The 19,642-nt window shown below is 38.4% G+C and overlaps 1 protein-coding gene across 1 annotated transcript in view; it reads right to left on the bottom strand.

Moving 5' to 3' along the window:
• DMD (dystrophin) overlaps positions 1 to 19,642 on the bottom strand; it is a 4,487,195-nt gene that overhangs the window by 3,494,469 nt on the left and 973,084 nt on the right. The window lies entirely within an intron of this gene.

Genomic DNA, 19,642 nt, shown 5'->3' with positions numbered 1-19,642 from the left:
CGACTAAGCACAAACAAATGAAATTATGTCTAAGGTGCAGCGATCTAGTATATTGCTATTTATTATTGCTGTTGATACTGAATTGGTTATAAAAAGAGGAATAACCATGGCATGTAACCACATTACCATAGATGATAGATAGATAGATAAATAGATAGTAAATGGCCTCTCTCTAAGATGCTAAAAAAATATATTTTCAACTAATAAACAGAAACCTGAACCATCTTATCCATTGGGGCCAATTAATCAATGTCTGTCCAACATGATACTTTGTAGCGTATCATGTCCGACAGACATCACTGAATGCCGACAGTGTACGCACACCAGAACTGCTTGTGCAATGTCACCCCCTGCATCCCGATTGTATATGATTGGGCGGATTGAAGACCACAGCCTCAGAGGGAGCGGATCAGTTATAGAGCAGCGGTCTTTAGACTGCTGCTTCATAACTGCTATTTCCGGCGAGCCTGAAGGGGCATCCATTCGGAGCTTGATAATTCGGCCCCATTATCTTTTCCTTTTAGAGCTAAAGGTCCAACATATTTTCAGGGAGTACAGCAAGTAGTGAAATCATGAATTTGTTTGACTGAAAATGTTAAACTCTGGAAATTCCCATATTTTTTTTTTTTTTTACATTAATCTAATTTTTCTTTTTTTTTTTTATTATTTGACAAATAAAAATGTTTTTAACCGTCTGTCCTTCTGGTTGCATTACATTAAAAAAAAAGATTATGCCCCAGCTCGCCTGCGCAAAGTTACGTCTATTTTTTTTATAAATTCAGGCGCACATGTGCACTTCTCCGGAGGCAACCTAGGGCGCAGTTACAGGTGAAGCACATACAGAGTTCACCTAGCCTTTTGATAAATCTAGCCCTTTGAATTTAACATGAATAGATTTTTTTTCTGACAAATTTCAAAGTTAGTTTCATTTTCCTTCCCACTGCATCATGTGACAGCCATCAGCCAATCACAAAATGCATAAACATATATTCTGTGAATCTTGCACATGTTAAGTTGGAGCTGATCCCTCAGAATGTGTGCATCTAATGGACGTGAATTGAAAATTTGTTTAAAAATTGCATGCTCTTTCAGAATCATGAAACTTTAATTTTCACTTTAAAAAAAATCATATTTTCCAAAATTTGTGTTTAGAATAATATCTAGAATAATATGTCACCATCTTTTTACAATAACATAAATATTATGAGGTTCTTAAAATATATTTTTTAATTAAAAATCATTTTCTCATTCCGTTATTCAGCAAAGACTTGCTCTATATAGTGAAGTTTTTACACATGTAAATGATTACTTTCTTAGGGCTAGATTAAGTGTTGCGCATGAGTGATAAGGAGTTTTTTGTTGCTATTTGCGCACATATTACAAGTTGAATGTTAACGTGTTCGTTCTAGCAAAAGTGAATTTAACACTTTGGATTGCACAACTTCAGAACTCTGGATAACTTATGCAAGACAAAAAAGATGCACAAAACACACCAACATTACATTAAAAATTACAGTTACACTATCTAATAAAAATTATTTAAAAACTAAATTGCAATAAGAAGTTATAAGGGCTCAAAGATGAGGTCTCAGGCTTGCAAAGTTCTTTAACATAGTTACATACATACACGTTTCTAAATATGTGTATGTATATACAGGGTGAGAGGAGTGTATGTTAGCAGGAGATTGGAAAGGTCACTTTTTCCCCTCTTACAAAGTGTTAATTTGTTAGTAGCTCACCACAGCTGATTCTGGTTAAATCATTTGGATCCTTTATAAGCAGTTCTGTAGAGAGAATCAGTGTCTCATTGTGCAGGCTACTCCAGAGAGGGAGGATTTGAGACCTTGCTGCATGTCTGAATTTATAGCTTGTAGAAACAAGAGACTGGTGAACAAACTTTGTTCTATTCTGCTTATTTTTTATTTATTTGTTTTGTTAACTGGGACCAGCTTAGCTGCCCAGTACTGGCTAGTAAGGAAATATTGCATGTATAGTTAGTCTCCTAAAAAGGAGTAGGATTTTGTTTATTTTATTTCTGTTTTAAAGGGGAAGTACACCCCATGTTTTAAACTGCTGATAAAAATAAAACAGCCTAAACCACTATATTTCGTGCTGAAGTGACTATTCCTGCAAGGGCTTTGTCACAGTGGTGTCAGAAGTGGGATTGTTAATGCCTGCATTACTATTCTGGAAGCCTTAAAGGTACAGACCCACATAAATATGGAGGATGTTTTACAGGCCCTGTTGCAGGCTGCGTCTATACAACAAGAGACTAATTATCAGGCTGCAGCATCAGTTGCAGCTCAGCAAGAGTGTAACAGACTTTTAGCTTTATAAATTGGGACCCTGGCTGAGGCCCAAAAACAGGATCATGCCATGCTTTATGATGTTGTGCAGCATATTACTGCTCAGGGAGCACCTACCCAAACAGAAGGTGTGAATAGGATACAGACAAACGGCTGCTTACAGAAAATGACGTCAGAGGATGATGTGGAGGCATATTTGGTGGCATTTGAATGCACAGCTATACGGGAAGCCTGGCCACAAGATCAATGGGCTGGAATCATTGCTCCTTTTCTCCTCGGTGAAGCCCAAAAGGCTTATTATGACTTGGAAGAAGAAGCTGCTAGAGACTATACATGGTTAAAAGCTTAAATTCTCGCCAGAATGGGTGTAACATGTACAGTGAGAGCCCAGTATTTCTATAACTGGCATTTCCACATGGCTAAAGCTCCCAGGTCTCAGATGTTTGACTTAATACATCTGGCATGAAAATGGCTTAGACCAGAGACCCAAAGTCCTGCACAAATTGTTGAAATTCTAGTACTTGACAGATTCTTGCGAGAATTGCCCCGTGGTCTCCGCGAGTGGGTAGGACAAGGAAACCCCACTACATATGATTCTATGGTGGCTCAAGTGGAAAGATACCTTGCTGCCAGGGACCTTGAGAAAGCTTGTCCTATGCCATCTAAATTTGTTTCAGAATCTTTGAGACAACAAAAGACTTTTAGGACCCAGAGGCCAGGAAACAAAAAGGGTGAGACTGAAGCTGAACCAGCAGATCTCTATGAGATAAACCACACTTTGCCAAGAGTGGATCATTTGGGGAGGAACCCTTTAACCTGCTTTGAGTGTGGTGTCAAAGGACATGTCAGGGCAGGATGCCCAAACCTACCAGAACAAATGCAATGTGCCCTAGGAGAAGACTTTTGTGGACTTAATTGCCTAGCAGGCATGGGAGAAAACATATACACCTTCCGGGTGTCAGTATGCTTTAATAAAAGAGACACAGAGGCTTTGGTGGACTCTGACAGTGCCTTAACTCTAGTGTCAGGAGATTTAATGGAACAATCACAGTTGCAAAAAAATAAGACAATAGGGGTACTGTGTATTCATGGGTGTACCGTTACTTATCCTACTGCTGTTATAAGTTTCTCTGTACTTGGGAAATTAATACAAATAACTGCTGTAGTGGTACCTAGGCTGCCCTATTCCTTGGTTATAGGAAGAAACTTTCCAGAGTTTCACACCCTAATACAGTCTCAACTTACTGCTAAACAAGGAGAGTCAGAGGTTGAAGCAGGGGATAGGAGTCCCTTCCCTTTTATTCACCCTGATTTGTATGCATCCAGTCCCAAAAGGGGTAAATCTAGAAAAGAGCGCAGGAAGAGTAAATACAGATTTAATAAAACCCTTAATGAAGTTTTGTTAAATGAGCAGGGAAAACATAGTAATAAAGGTGTGGCTAATGAACCCTTGCTACACCATGCAAGGAGCAGGATAATAGAGGTTAATGGAGCACCTGTAGAAGATCAAACAAAAAGTGTATACCCATATTTTATGGTTAAAAATGACCTTCTGTACCAAGTAATATCAGAAGAAGGTCAAGAGATAGAACAGCTAGTTGTGCCTTCCTCTCATACTAGGAAGGTGTTAGATTTTGCACATTTACACCTTTGGGGGGGACATCTGGGGGTAGAAAAAACTCAGGAAAGGGTCCTGAGGAGGTTCTATTGGCCAGGGGTTTACGAAGAAATAAAGAGATATTGTGCTTCCTGCCCAGAATGCCAACTGTCATCCTCAAAACCCAAGTTAAGGGCTCCACTTATACCCCTCCCAATTATTGATGTGCCCTTAATGACCGGACCATTTTTAAATTTTCTTACCCTTAATGACAATGGCTATTTTTACATTTCTGCAGTGTTTGTGTTTAGCTGTAATTTTCCTCTTACTCATTTACTGTACCCACACATATTATATACCGTTTCTCTCGACATTAAATGAACTTTCTAAAGATACCATTATTTTCATCATATCTTATAATTTACTATAAAAAAAATATATAAAATATGAGGAAATAATTGAAAAAAACACACTTTTTCTAACTTTGACCCTCAAAATCTGTTACACATCTACATCTTTTTTTTTTTTTACTTGCGGGCATATTTTGCCTCCTCCGCATTAAGACATTGGGATTCAAAGAATAAGGAACTTATAGCATACCCTCCTCCTACAAGCTGCTCCCACCCACCAACGAATGTGTGACCATCAATCGCTGATGCAGAGAGTGGCCCTTTCTGCATAGGTGGGTAAAATAGGGGATTGCAGTGATGCCTCAATATTGAGGCATCACTACAATCCCTTGTAAGCAGCTGGAAGCGATAATGATCGCGTCCAGCACTTCTAACAACAGAGGATGACCAGGTACGTCAATTGTCATTAAAGGGAGTTTTTTCTATGACGTACCTGGTACGTCCTCTGTCATTAAGGGGTTGATAGGATTGGGATTGACTTGGTAGGCCCATTAAAAATCAGCTTGTGGTCACCAATACGTTCTTGTTATTGTAGATTATGCAACTCGATACCCTGAGGCCATTCCACTACGTAAGGCTAAAGCTAAAAATATAGCAAAATAATTGGTACAAGTATTTTCATGGGTTGGGATCGCAAAGGAGATTTTAACTAACCAAGGTACTCCTTTCATTTCCCGTCTCATGAAAGAGTTGTGCCAGTTATTTAAAATGCAGGCTTTGAAAACTCGGTATATCACCCACAGACAGATGGGCTAGTAGAGAGGTTTAACCGCACACTTTAGGGGATGTTAAGGAAAGTTGTTAGTAGAGATGGGAAGGATTGGGATCAACTGCTTCCTTACTTATTGTTTGCAGTCCGTGAAATTCCCCAGAGCTCAACTAGGTTTTCTCCTTTTGAATTTTTGTATGGTCGACATACGAGAGGTATGTTGGACATACTAAAGGAAACTTGGGAAACTTGGGAGGAACAGGGAGTACCAGGTACTAATGTGGTGCAGCATATAGAGAAAATGCAGGAGCGGATGGCTCATGTTTTCCCCCTGGTTCGCCAATATATGGAAAAAGCTCAGGATACTCAAATTTTTTTATTATAATAATAGTGCTACTGTAAGGCAATTTAAACAGGGTGATAGGGTAATGGTTTTGGTTCCTACAGCTGAGAGTAAGCTTTTGGCTCATTGGCAGGGACCTTATGAAATTATAGAAAAGGTAAGCCCTGTAAATTATAAAGTTAGTCAGTCTGACCAACGTAGGAAAGAGCAAATATTCCACATAAATCTTCTTAAGCCATGGAGGGATAGAGAAACATTACTAGCCCAGTTATATAATACCGGGGTTGAGCCTCAAGTCTCAGAAAAAGTAGTGACTATTTCACCAGAGCTAACACCTGAACAAGTAAAGGAAGTTAAGGAAATGGTGGAGAGGAATAAGGATGTTTTCTCGCCTATGCCAGGCAGAACACAAGAAATTGCCCATGATATTATTACTGAGCTTGTTGTAACACTTAAATTAAAACCATACAGGATTCCTGAGGCAAAAAGGATGGCTGTACGAGCAGAGGTTAGGAAAATGCTTGAATTAGATGTGATAGAAGAATCACATAGTAATTGGTCTAGCCCAATTGTTTTGGTACCTAAACCGGATGGTTCTATCTGATTTTGTAATGATTTTAGGAAATTAAATGAAGTGTCAAAGTTTGATGCCTACCCAATGCCACGACTTGATGAACTGGTAGAGAGGCTAGCTAAGGCCAGATTTCTTTCTACATTGGATTTAACAAAAGGGTATTGGCAGATACACCTCACTAAGCATGCCCGAGAGAAAACTGCCTTTGTAACCCCAGATGGTTTATTTCAATATAAGGTGATGCCCTTTGGTCTCCATGGAGCTCCAGCCACTTTTCAGAGGCTCATGGATAAATTATTAAGACACGATGTGCACTATGCCACTGCATACTTGGATGATGTCATAATCCATAGCACAGACTGGGACTCTCATTTGCAGAAAGTAGAGGCAGTGGTAGACACCCTTAGGAAAGCTAGATTAACTGCCAACCCCTCCAAATGTTTTCTTGGATTGGCAGAGGCTAAGGATTTAGGTTATGTAGTGGGAGGGAGGTTAGTGAAACCCAAATTGAACAAGATAGAAGCTATTCAGAATTGGCCCAGGCCTCTTAGGAAGAAGCAAGTTAGAGCCTTTTTGGGAATTGTTGGTTACTACCGCAGGTTCATACCCCATTTTGCGACCAGAGCTGCTCCTCTCACAACCCTAATTAAAGCCAGAAGTCCAGACACAGTAAGGTGGGACAGAGAGACAGAGGAGGCCTTTATGGACCTTTGTTCAACATTGTGTGAGCAACCCGTCCTCGTGGCACCTGGCTTTGATAAAGAGTTTTTTTTACAAACAGATGCCTCTGAGGTCAGTTTGGATGCTGTACTGTCACAGCACATAGGCGAGGAAGAACATCCAGTGCTATATCTAAGCAGGAAATTGTTGCCTCGAGAACAGCGCTATGCTGTTATAGAAAAAGAGTGCTTAGCTATTAAGTGGGCTATGGAGACTCTAAAGTATTATTTACTAGGAAGGCGCTTCACCCTTGTCACTGACCATGCTCCGTTAAAATGGATGCACACCAACAGAGATAGAAACTCACGAGTCACTAGATGGTTTTTGTCCTTGCAACCATTTACTTTTTTAGTGAAGCACAGAGCTGGTTTGCTCCATGGTAACGCTGATGCTCTTTCTCGTGTGCATGAGCTTCTTGCAGCAGTTGCTTCACACACTGGTGTTGCGCTGGGGAGGGGGATGTGTGACAGGGTGAGAAAAGGAGTGTATGTTAGCAGGAGATTGGAAAGGTCACTATTTCCCCTCTAAAAAAGTGTTAATTTGTTAGTAGCTCACCACAGCTGATTCTGGTTAAATCATTTGGATCCTTTATAAGCAGTTCTGTAGAAGGAATCAGTGTCTCATTGTACAGGCTACTCCAGAGAGGGAAGATTTGAGACCTTGCTGCATGTCTGAATTTATAGCTGGTAGAAACAAGAGACTGGTGAGCAAACTTTGTTCTATTCTGCTTATAATTGATTTGTTTTGTTAACTGGGGCCAGATTAGCTGCCCAGTACTGGCTAGTAAGGAAATATTGCATGTATAGTTAGTCTCCTAAAAAGGAGTAAGATTTTGTTTGTTTTAAAGGGGAAGTACACCCCATGTTTAAAACTGCTGATAAAAATAAAACAGCCTAAACCACTATATTTCGTGCTGAAGTGACTATTCCTGTAAGGGCTTTGTCACAATATATATATGTATTTATAAATAAATAGAACATATTATTCTATGTAAAGAAAATTGGAATGTGAAACATTAATATTTCATGTCGAGTTAGCGCACTTGAGAAAATGCTATTAGGTTTGAGAGACTTGTTGGGTATTTTTTTTTTTCACTTTTTGGTCTCCATTGAAGCCTATGGGGGAATATGTTAAGGTTCTCAATATTTTAACTTCGGCTTTTTGTGCACGTTGGGTTAGCGAGCATGAGAATTTTTTTTTTATTTTCAACTACCAGACGTGCGCAAAAAACTAAGTCGAGCTGAGTTAATGTGGGAGCAGGAGAGAAAAGTATCACTCAAATCTAACCCTTACAGCTCCATGTACTAACCGGTGGGCAGACAGCTTCTCAACTCGCAAAGCTGTCCATCCGCCTTCGCTACACACGGGCAGCGGGTCTGTTGATCCGCTTGCCCGTATGTATCATTACACACTCATCGGAGTGTGTAATGCCCACCCGTTCATTTGTGTGACCATTCACGCGACTAAAGGGGCTGTCAATCACAGAGAGTAAGCAAGCTCTCTGGGATTTTCCCTTGCCACCTCAGAAGTGGCGTAGGGTTTAAGAAGCAGCGTTTTTTTAACCGCTGCTTCTTACATTGCGGGATGCACGCTCGCATATGTGAACCTGCCCCGCGAGGGCTCCGGAGCAGCTTTCACTGCTTCTATGGAGCCCTAACTGTACAAAGTGATCATTTGAAGCACCACCATATTTTTATTTTATTTTTTGTCTATCTTTGTGCCTTAGCATCTTTTTTTTTGTGAGACATAATTTATGGTCAATGTATGACAGAATTTAAACACTTATTTTTGCAGTATAAATTTTAATCTGATAATATTAAACTGCTGCCGATATTTAGGAAGCGCTAAATGAAAAATTTGCACTATGTAAATTGCTCAGCGGTGTTAATTATTAAAAAGTAATGTTTGATAGTTAACAGCTGCCTATAATTCCTTATTAGCAACTATATAAACACAGTCTAAGATCACTCTAACTTTCAGAATCTTAAAGGGACATTAAATTGAATGTTTTTCTTTCAATGTTAAGATAGCACATATAATTTTAAACAACTTTCTAATTTACTTCTATTATCAAATTTGCTTTATTCTCTTGGTATCCTTTATTGAAGGAGCAGCAATGCACTAGTAGTTTCTAGGTGAACAAATCAAATCAGACAATGACCGGTCTGCTAACTCCCATTAGTAATTACACAAGTAACAAAGCAAATAAAATAATAGAAGTAAAATTAAAAGTTATTTAAAATCTGAATCAAGAAAGTTTAATTTTGACCTTACTGTCCCTCTAAATATTAAGTCATATTTTATGCAACCCAGGGCACTGCTATATACATAAATATAACCACAAAATAATATTTAATTCATGGAAATCCTTTAAGCATATTAAGTATTCCACCACTTTTTTAAACTTTGTTTGACTTTGATATCGTACATTTCTGTATCAACTTGGAGGTTTCAGCCAAATACTCTCTATTCCAAGAGATTTACCTATGATTTTATGAAAGCAGATGCAACAGTATTTTGTCTGTATCAATGCTAAAAACCCTCATATTGCCATATAGAAAACAAAGAAATTGTTTTACATCTTATTAACTCAAAAGTAATGAATGCCACTCTCAGGAAAACTATCAGATTTCTGCCAAATGTATTCATTGAGTCCAGACTTATCAGAATTTGAAAAAGAAAATCAAATAAACTTTACATACATGCAGGTACGGCAGAAAAAAAAGTAAATTACCGTTATTTATCTGAATAGTAAATGGTTTTTAAAATATATAAAATATTAAACAAAAATATGACTATTCATAATTTATATGGCACACTATAGCATACAAAGTGAAGCAATTTACCTTGGTACATTGTTATATTGTGTATTATAGTGCTACTGTCTAAAGAATAATTATAGTGAATTTGACATAAATCTTCTTTTGACTTTGGCTTTTTTGTTTTGTTATTTTCTCTGCTTTTTCTGTTCTTTTCTGACTCACACAACATCATTTTTTATGTCTAGAACTCAGAAGTAGCCTATCATATATTTTTTGCTGTCTTCTTAGTCATGTTTGCTGAGTGTTTGGGTTCAATAACATGATGAAAGATAAAGACTATTTCCCAGTCAGAAATATTACTGAAGGTGTTGCATAATTAATCAAGGTATGTCTGCATTAGCTATTCATAATTTAATTTAATTTTACCTTATCCCTTAAATTGTTGCTTAGAAGTTGCTTCAAACCATAATTAGGCTATTACTGGCCTACTGGGACACTGTGAGATTTCCAAGTGGGCAGAAGTGGCTGGAGCTGGACAGCACCATTTAAAGGGGGTAAAGCTGCCATGCTCATAGAAACTGTGGGGGAGAGGCACTGGAAAACCTCTTGCATATTTTGTAAAGTACGAGGAAATGTTTTCAACAGCTTTTGTAAATGTGGGGGTAATCTTCCATAGAAATATTTATATTTTAACATCACTATTGACAGTGCCTTCTCCCCTCACTGCAGAATTAGAACCAGCACAAAACTAACTCCGCCCATCATTCCTCTTGCCTGTGCTCTGTGTAGACATTGATAACACATTGCTAAGAAACGTCTGAAACTACTAACCAATTGATCTCATTGGAAGATGAAGGTTTTGAGGCCCATTTATCAAGCTCTATATGGAGCTTGTGGGCCCATGTTTCTGGCGAGTCTTCAAACTCGCCAGAAACAGCAGTTATGAAGCAGAGGTCTAAAGACCGCTGCTCCATAACCTGTCTGCCTGCTCTGATGAGGTGGACAGGAATCACCACAATTCAACCCGATCGAGTACGATCGGGTTGATTGACACCTCCCTGCTGGTGGCCGATTGGCCGCAAATCTGCAGGGGGGCGGCGTTGCACCAGCATATTGCTCTCCACATTCAGCGAGGTCTTGCGCACCTGATCCGCACTGTCGGATCAGGTCCGCAAGACTTTTGATACATTGGCTCCTTTGTCTGAAACTTACAGGGATGTGAGTAGAGAGGAAATGTTTAATTTCCTGCAGGCAGATGCAAACCAACAGTATATTTCTTTGCAGGGTAGAGAAGAGCAGACAAACACCAATATGGCAAGTTCTCTTGAATTGTGACACTGTACTAATAAGTACTGCTGTAGCAAGGGAAACACATCACGTGATAGCTTTTATATTGTGTGTCATAGCTCTAATGTCATGTGATAACCTAATTGCTTATGATCCAAGCTAAAAAGTTTATTGAACATCTGCAATAGAACATAGGTATATTTAATAAAATGTATGAACATGTATGTGTGTTAGATACCTGTGCTGCTTGACCAAGTAAATAGTGTAGCTCTGTTTTTATTGATTCTGCTAACTTATACTCCAAATTGCAGGTAGTTAATTGCAGGTTCTATTATAGAATTGCTAAAAGAAAAGTTACTTGATTTTGTGCATTGAGAACTTTTGTCTCATAAAGGGACATTGCACACTAGATTTTTCTTTGCATAAATATTTTGTAGATGATCCATTCATATAGCCAATCTGGAAATGTTTTTATAAAAATGTATAGTTTTGCTTATTTTTTTAAGAACATTGTGTTATTATTATTATCAAGTATTTGTAGAGCGCCAACAGATTCTGCAGCACTATTAACATAGGCAATATACAAGATAACATTTATAGGGATCAAACAGCTCTTATGAAGGTGATCTACAAACAGCTGGGCTCATAGGGGATAGCAATGGAGTTAGGAAGGTTAGTGTAGGTTGCATGCATCCCTGAATAGTAGAGTCGTTAGGGAGCGCTTGAAGCTTTCAAAACTAGGGTAGAGTCTTGTGGAGCAAGGCAGAGAGTTCCATAAGATGGGATCCAGTCTGGAGAAGTCTTGTAGATGGGAATGTGAGGAGGTAACAAGAGAGGAAGAGAGTAGGAGATCATGAGCAGAGCGAAGGCAACGGGAGGGAGAGTATCTGGAGATAAGGTCTGGGATGTAGGGGGGAGCAGTGCAGTTGAGGACTTTGTATGTCAGAGAGAATTTTGTGTTTAATCCTGGAGGAAAGTGAAGGAATTGGCAGAGAGGTGAAGCAGATAAAGAGCGACGTGTAAGGAAGATAAGCCTGGCAGAGGCATTCAGTATGAATTGCAAAGGAGCTAGGCAGCAGCTAGGGAGACCAGAGAGGATGGAGTTGCAGTAGTCGAGGTGGGAAAGGATGAGAGAGTGGATTAAAATCTTATTTGTGTCTTGTGTAAGGAATTGTCTAATTTTAGAGATGTTTTTAAGGTGGAAGAGGCAGGCTTAAGCCAAGGACTGAATGTGAGGAGTGAAAGAAAGATCTAAGTCAAGTGTGACTCCAAGACATCGGGTATGTGGGGTAGGGGTAATGATGGAGTTATTGACAGTTATAGAGAAATGAGGGGTGGAGATTTTGGAAGAAGGGGGGAAAATAAGGAGCTCAGTTTTGGAGAGATTTAGCTTAAGGTAGTGAGAGGACATCCAAGATGAGATATGAGAAAGATAGTTAGTGACACAGGTTAGCAAGGAAGGAGATAGGTCTGGTGCAGATAGGTATATTTGGGTGTCATCGGCATACAAATGATATTGAAACCCGTGGGACTTTATTAAGGAACCTAATGATGATGTGTAGATTAGAGCCTTGCGGTACCCCAATAGAAAGTGGTAATGGGGGAAAGGGGAAGCCCCAGAGAAGGCTACACTAAAGGTACAGTTAGACAGATAGGAATAGATCCACAAGAGCGCTATGTCACAAATGCAGAAGAATTGGAGGGTTTAGAGCAATAGAGGGTGGTTGATAGTATCAAAGGCTGCAGATAGATCAAGGAGGATAAGCAGAGAGAAGTGGCCTGTGGATTTTGCTGTAAGTAGGTCATTGATATCCTTAACAATCGCTGTGTCTGTGGAGTGGTTGGGGGGAAATCCAGATTGCAGTGGGTCAAGGAGGGAGTTTAATGTAAGTAAATTGGATAGACGTACATATACTAGCTTTTTAGGAAGCGTTGAGGCAAGAGGGAGTAGAGAAATAAGGCGGTAATTGGATGAGGAGGTTGGATCAAGAGAAGGTTTTTGGAGGATAGGAGTGATCAGTGTGTGTTTAAGAGCTGAGGGAAATATACCAGTGCTGAGGGAGAGGTTGAAGATGTGTGTGAGTATAGGGGGAAGGGTAGAAGAGAGGGAGGGGAGTAGCTGTGAGGGGATGGGGTAGAGGGGACTGGTACTGAGGTGAGAGGACAGTATAGGGGCAGAAACTTCTTCCCCTGTAACAGGGGCAAAAGAGATTTTTAGACTACTAACCAAACCCCACAGTGCCAGATGTATACACACATTTACAGACTCCTGCTGGCTTCTGTTTATGTTATCTGTCTTTTCATATGCAGGGAAGAGGAGAGTGGGGAGTGTCTGCTCTTTTAGTTTACCCAGCCCCATTCAGTGGGTCTACCTCATCAACAGTGCTAAACTGGGAGCTTCTAAGTAAGTTTAAAAAGGCTTTATACTGGATTTTTATATCAGTATCTGTGCATATTCTTCTTTATAGTAGTGTCCATTACATGTAGTTATATGAAAATTGGTGTATACTGTCCCTTTAAAATACTATGCAATTAAAAAATAAAAACATTATCCGAAATGTATGGAGAAAAAAAGAGTTAAAACATGTTTAATGTAACAAAAGAAAAAGAAGGATCAACAAAATTGATTCTCAAAGGTATAACGACCTCACAAAGCAATCTCCTCGCACCGGACCTCAGCTCAAACATGACCATTGCTAAAGCATTAAAAAATCATAGTGCATTAGGAATAGTTATGTTTGAGCAGAGGTTAGTTGCGTGGAAATTGCTTTGTGAGGTGGTTGTAGACTTAGGGCTAGATTACAAGTGGAGAGCTAGTTTATCGGTGAGCCCATAAATTGGCAAATTCGCCCATTTACGGTCGTGCAATAAGTAACCAGCCATTACATGCAATTAGCTCTCCAGAAATTAACCAGACATCACATCTCTGGTTAATTTTCCAAAAGTGCCCCAATTGCCACAAAAATAAAGTATTATTCTACTTTTTTATTTAGAAAAAAATATAGCTTTTTTTTAATATAAAAAAACAACCCAGTTTTTAGGGGTATATTTAATGCATGTGGTGTGTAAAGTGCCTTTACATTGCAGTCTGTGTGTACTGTGTAAATATATATGTATATGCTTAAATACATATATATTTATGTGTTAATATGTGTTTATACACATATAACAATGACAGGAGAATATAGGCAATCACCAGGAGCATACCTTGATTGAAGAGCTGTGCCACATTTTTGGAGATACCAATCCTTATAGATTGCACATATGCTTTTTTTAAGCATTTCATTGACGATTTGATGTTCGTCTGGTCAGGACCCGCCGAACAAGTGACTGAATTTGTCAAGTATCTTAACACCAATGACTTCGGTTTGAAATTTACTTTCAAACACAAATCTGATACAATTAATTTTTTGGATCTCTGCCTTGAGGGGGATTAGGAAGGCCCAATACACACAAAGGTTTTTCGTAAACCCATTTCAGGTAACATTCTGCTTCATGCAGACAGTTGTCACCCCAAAAAAATTTCCTATGCTGTGGCCAAAGGCCAATTCTCTCATTTGAAGAGGAATTGTAGTAGGGAATCTGACTATCAGAGTGAAGCTAGTGATCTTGAACAGAGATTGAGGGAACGTAAATATAACACTAGCCACATTAAGGAAGCAAAAACTAGAGTTCAGGAGATACCTAGAGATAAACTCCTGGAAGATAAAATAGCCCAGGATGGTAAACAAACATTTAAGGGAGTTCATTTTGGGACAACGTACAGCGATCAGTATTCAAGGATCTGTAGTATAGTAAAAAAACATTTTCCATTACTTGCAGCTGATGATCAGCTCAAAGATGCAGTACAACCGGGTATAAGATGTACATACAAAAAGAGTCGCACTATAGGTAATATTATGTCTCCCACTCAGTTAAAATCAGTCAAGAAATCAGAAAGTTCATGGCTATCACGCAAAGGTATGTTCAGGTGTGGACATCGCAAATGCAAGCCATGTGAATATGTTCAAATCTCAAGCAGCTTCACATCAGCTACTACAGGTAGAGTATATGACATTAAGACATGCATGAATTGTACTCACACACATGTCATTTATCTTATTACCTGCATTAAGTGTAACATCAAATACGTACGGCTCACCTCACATCAACACACGTATGAGGGAACATATCTCTACATTAGAAAGAGGTAAATCAACTACGCTTTTGGTTCAGCATTTTGCAACTTTTAACAATAGCAAATTGGACACCTTTAGGTGGATTGCCATTGAAAAAGTTTCAGTACCCAAGAGAGGAGGGGACATTGACTGTATTGTGACTAAGCATGAGGTGTTCTGGATTTTCCATCTCAGAACCCGCACACCTCAGGGCTTAAACTCCAAGTATGACCTGATTAATTTTTGGGAGTGACTTGCCAGCTTAGCTCTTGTGGCATTCATTCTATTGTAACCCCACTGTCACAGTCATAGCTATTTTATAATAATATTTAGGTCTATTTCCATTTGGCGGGTGGCATATTGAGTTAAGATCCATTGTGTACTTGGCAATTGTATAATATATCTTAGAGCAGTTTTACATCTGCCTGTGTCACTCTAGTTCTTTTGGGCAGTAAGGATTATTATCATTATTTATTATGTTCCTTTTAACCTTCCTTTGAGACCAGTACCCATGTATTTAAGACTGATGTATAGCTGATTAATATGTCTGATTTTTTGCCTAATGTGTTTCTTTTTTACGCAGTATAGCATATATTATTATTGTTCTTGTATTTATATACTTCCTGTATTTACATTCCAACTGCTTTTGCTGCTGTTTTGTATTCTGTATTTGATATACTCTGTATATTCTCCTCCTATCTATATTGTTATCAACCTGTCCCTCACATATGGCTTGGCCTTCTAGCTGGGCACTAATGTGTTATTGTGATTTAGGATTCAGAAGGCGTTTTTGTTTTAATTAATTAAGTCCAATCAGGTAATACTTTACCTGTTTTAAGGTACACCTGAGCATTAGCACTACATGCTATGAGTACGGCCTGAGGGCCGACACATGTTAGCAGTGAACTTGTCATTTATAGTGGATACAAATATGTTTCTATATACTTTTTACAAAAAAACATTATCCTTTTATTAGTAGGTACTAGATTGCAGGGCTGTCCCTCCTCAACCCCCATTACCTGCATAAGTAATTATCATCATGTGCACACTTTTGTTATATGATTCAACCAGTTATGGAGTAGGACACTGATAAGGGGGTGGAGCTTTTTTTTTTTTACACTTTTTTTTCATACACTGTTTTACTTCAGTTGACTCTTCTATAATATGCACATAACTCAAAATGTTTTATGGCACTTTAACACAATATTATTTGTCACTTTTAGTTACATAACAAGTATAAAAATGATGTTAACAAGTTAGATGCGCCTACTCCTAGAAAATATATTTCACATTTTATTAAAGGCATATTGTTTTATGATATTTGGCATCACGGCTGAATTTTTACCCTAATACACAGTTTTATATCGAAGTCTGTGTATTCTGAATTCCTCTATACATTATGTGTTGTGAGCAGCACCTCCATAATTGCTTTGGGAGACGGAGATCATGCTGCTGAGCACGGAACGGATGTGACCACTTTTCCGTTTGGAGTTTCCTCATACCAACAAGTGTGAGAGGATAGCTATCTGGACAGCTAAAAAAGGTCCAGCAGGCGTTTGTGGCACTTTCCAAGTGCTATATACTTTGTAAGTACAACCTGTATGTGCGTGTCTGATGACCTAGTACCACTGATCATGCACTATTGTGGCGCCCTCTTCCCTTCTATCATTTTAGTTACATAACCTTCATCTTCTTTTTCTCTCTCTCTAATTTAAATATTTAGTCACAATATAATCTGTTGTTGTTGCTTAAGAGCTGAAACTTCTGAGTGGGTGACGAAAAAAAAAGGATTGGTGCCATAAAACATATGTAGATACTTGTTATATGTGTGCCAGTGCTGTGATGTAAATTAGCACGAGCACTTATTTTTTTCAAATAGCACTTTCACTCAATACACTAACACTATGTCTGACTGAGGCTCGAAAAATGCAAGTGCATGTTTTTCGTTCAACAAATCACGCAGCTTGTGAAAGTGAGAATTGTGTCACTTCATTAAATACTGCAATTTCAATTGTGTTCTGATGCAAAAAGTCCAGTTTGTTTGGTTTTAAATAGGCACCTATATGTGTTAATTCCACTGCCAAATTTCATGTAACATTCAGTAAAAAATCCTTGATTTATGTACATAAAAATATGTTTTTAGAATTAGAGTCCTATTTAAAAAGCAAACTTTGGCTGAACTATGTATATTGGGGTGGTGGGTCAGAAGTTCATATTTTTTACACTTTTAACATGTATTCTGAACTAGACATGTTCAGGCATATTGCCTGATTACAGAGTAAGGTTGATTTCAGCATTAATAATACAATTCTATATGCAAGGACACAATAAATACACATAGGTAAATCCTAGAGTCTTCAAGTAAAATATCTGGGTCTTTAACCGCATATTCTATTTTGGTTATACTTTTGCAGTGTCAGTTTTAATATGCAAATGGCATTCATGAACATTTAGTTCATGAACTTATACTTATGCAGAGATGTCAGTGTAAATTTGAAATTGCAATGTGATTTTACCACTGAGCAAATATAGCATCAGATAATAAAAAAAATCACACTAATTTGCTTTACACGCAACACTTAAAACTATAACCGGAGTAGAAAATAATAGCATCTATCAAATTTTGTATTATCACAAAAATATTATTTTTTGCTGATTTAGCAAATTGGAAAGTCATTACCATTTTTATTACATATATTATGCGAAACTGCAAATAAAGCACCAGTAGTAAGAAAAGTTTCAATAGCAAATCACCTTCACCATAAAAGCTGCTTCTGTGAAGGAGAAGGAAAACAACTATACAATATATTTCTGTAGTAATTAGAGTTTTTCCGTAAGTAGCACTTGCTGAATAGTATACCATAAACTTTAGATTGGATTCTTCTATGTAATACAGTAAGATATGCCATGGATCATCATAGCCACAAATAAAAACACTTACGGCTAGATTTAGAGTTTTGTCGGTAAAGACCCGCGTAGCTAACGCTGCTTTTTTTCCCAGCACACCCTTTAAACAACGCTGATATTGAGAGTTGTCTGAGTGGCTGCGTTAGGCTCAGAAAAGGGAGCGTTGAGCAGAATTTAGCTCCACTTCAACCCTCAATACCAGCACTGCTTACGGTAGCGGTAAGCTGGCAAAACGTGCTCGTGCACGATATCCCCATAGTAAACAATGGGGCAGTTTGGGCTTAAAAAAACCTAACACCAGCAAAAAAGCAGCGTTCAGCTCCTAACGCAGCCCCATTGTTTCCTATGTGGAAACACTCTCTAAGTCTGCACCTAACACCCTAACATGAACCCCGAGTCTAAACACCCCTAACCTTACACTTATTAACCCCTAATCTGCCACCCCCGCTATCGCTGACACCTGCATTTTATTATTAACCCCTAATCTGCCGACCGGACACCGCCGCCACCTACATTAGCCCTATGAACCCCTAATCTGCTGTCCCTAACATCGCCAAACCCTATATTATATTTATTACCCCTAATCTGCCCCCCCCAACGTCACCGCAACCTAACTACAAGTATTAACAACTTGCCGCCACTATAATAAATGTATTAACCCCTAAACCGCCGCACTCCCGCCTTGCAAACACTATAATAAATTGTATTAACCCCTAATCTGCCCTCCCTAACATTGCCGCCACCTACCTACAACTATTACCCCCTAATCTCCCTCCCCCAACGTCGCCGCTACTATAATAAAGTTATTAACCCCTAAACCTGTCTAGCCCTAACCCCCCCATAACATAAATATAATTTAAATTAAACAAAATAATATTCCTATTTTTAAATAAATTAATCCTATTTAAAACTAAATACTTACCTATAAATTAAGCCCTAATATAGCTACAATATAAATAATAATTACATTGTATCTATTTTAGGATTTATATTTATTTTATAGGTAACTTTGTATTTATTTTAAGTAGGTACAATAGCTATTAAATAGTTATTAACTATTTAATAGCTACTTAGTTAAAATAATTACAAAATTACCTGTAAAATAAATCCTTACCTAAGTTACAATTACACCTAACACTACACTATCATTAAATTAATTAAATAAATTACCTACAATTAGCTAAACTAAAATACAATTAAATAAACTAATCTATAATACAAAAAAACAAACACTAAATTACAAAAAATAAAAAAATATTACAAGAATTTTAATCTAATTACACCTAATCTAAGCCCCCTAATAAAATAAAAAAGCCCCCCAAAATAATAAAATTCCCTACCCTATTCTAAATTACAAAAGTAATCAGATCTATTACCAGCCCTTAAAAGGGCTTTTTGCAGGGCATTGCCCCAAAGTAATCAGCTGTTTTACCTGTAAAAGAAAATACAATACCCCCCCAACATTACAACCCACCACCCACATACTCCTATTCTAACCCACCCAAACCCCCCTTAAAGAAACCTATCACTAACCTCCTGAAGATCTCCCTACCTTGAGTTGTCTTCACTCAGGCGAGCCGAAAACTTCATCCAATCCGGGCGATGTGGTCCTCCATCCAGTAGAAGTCTTGATCCAAGCGGCAAAGAAGAGGTCTTCCATCCGGGCGATGTCTTCTTCCAAGCGGTATCTTCTGTCTTCCGGATCCATCTTCATCCCGCCGACGCGGAACATCCTCCTTCCCCCACGTACTAACGACGAATGAAGGTTCCTTTAAGGGACGTCATCCAAGATGGCGTCCTTCGAATTCTGAGTGGCTGATAATCAGCCAATCGGAATTAAGGTAGGAAAAATCTGATTGGCTAATTCAAT

This window comes from Bombina bombina, chromosome 3, assembly GCF_027579735.1.
Source record: "Bombina bombina isolate aBomBom1 chromosome 3, aBomBom1.pri, whole genome shotgun sequence".
Taxonomy (NCBI): Eukaryota; Metazoa; Chordata; class Amphibia; order Anura; family Bombinatoridae; genus Bombina; species Bombina bombina.
This window is presented reverse-complemented; position numbering and strand designations above follow the sequence as displayed.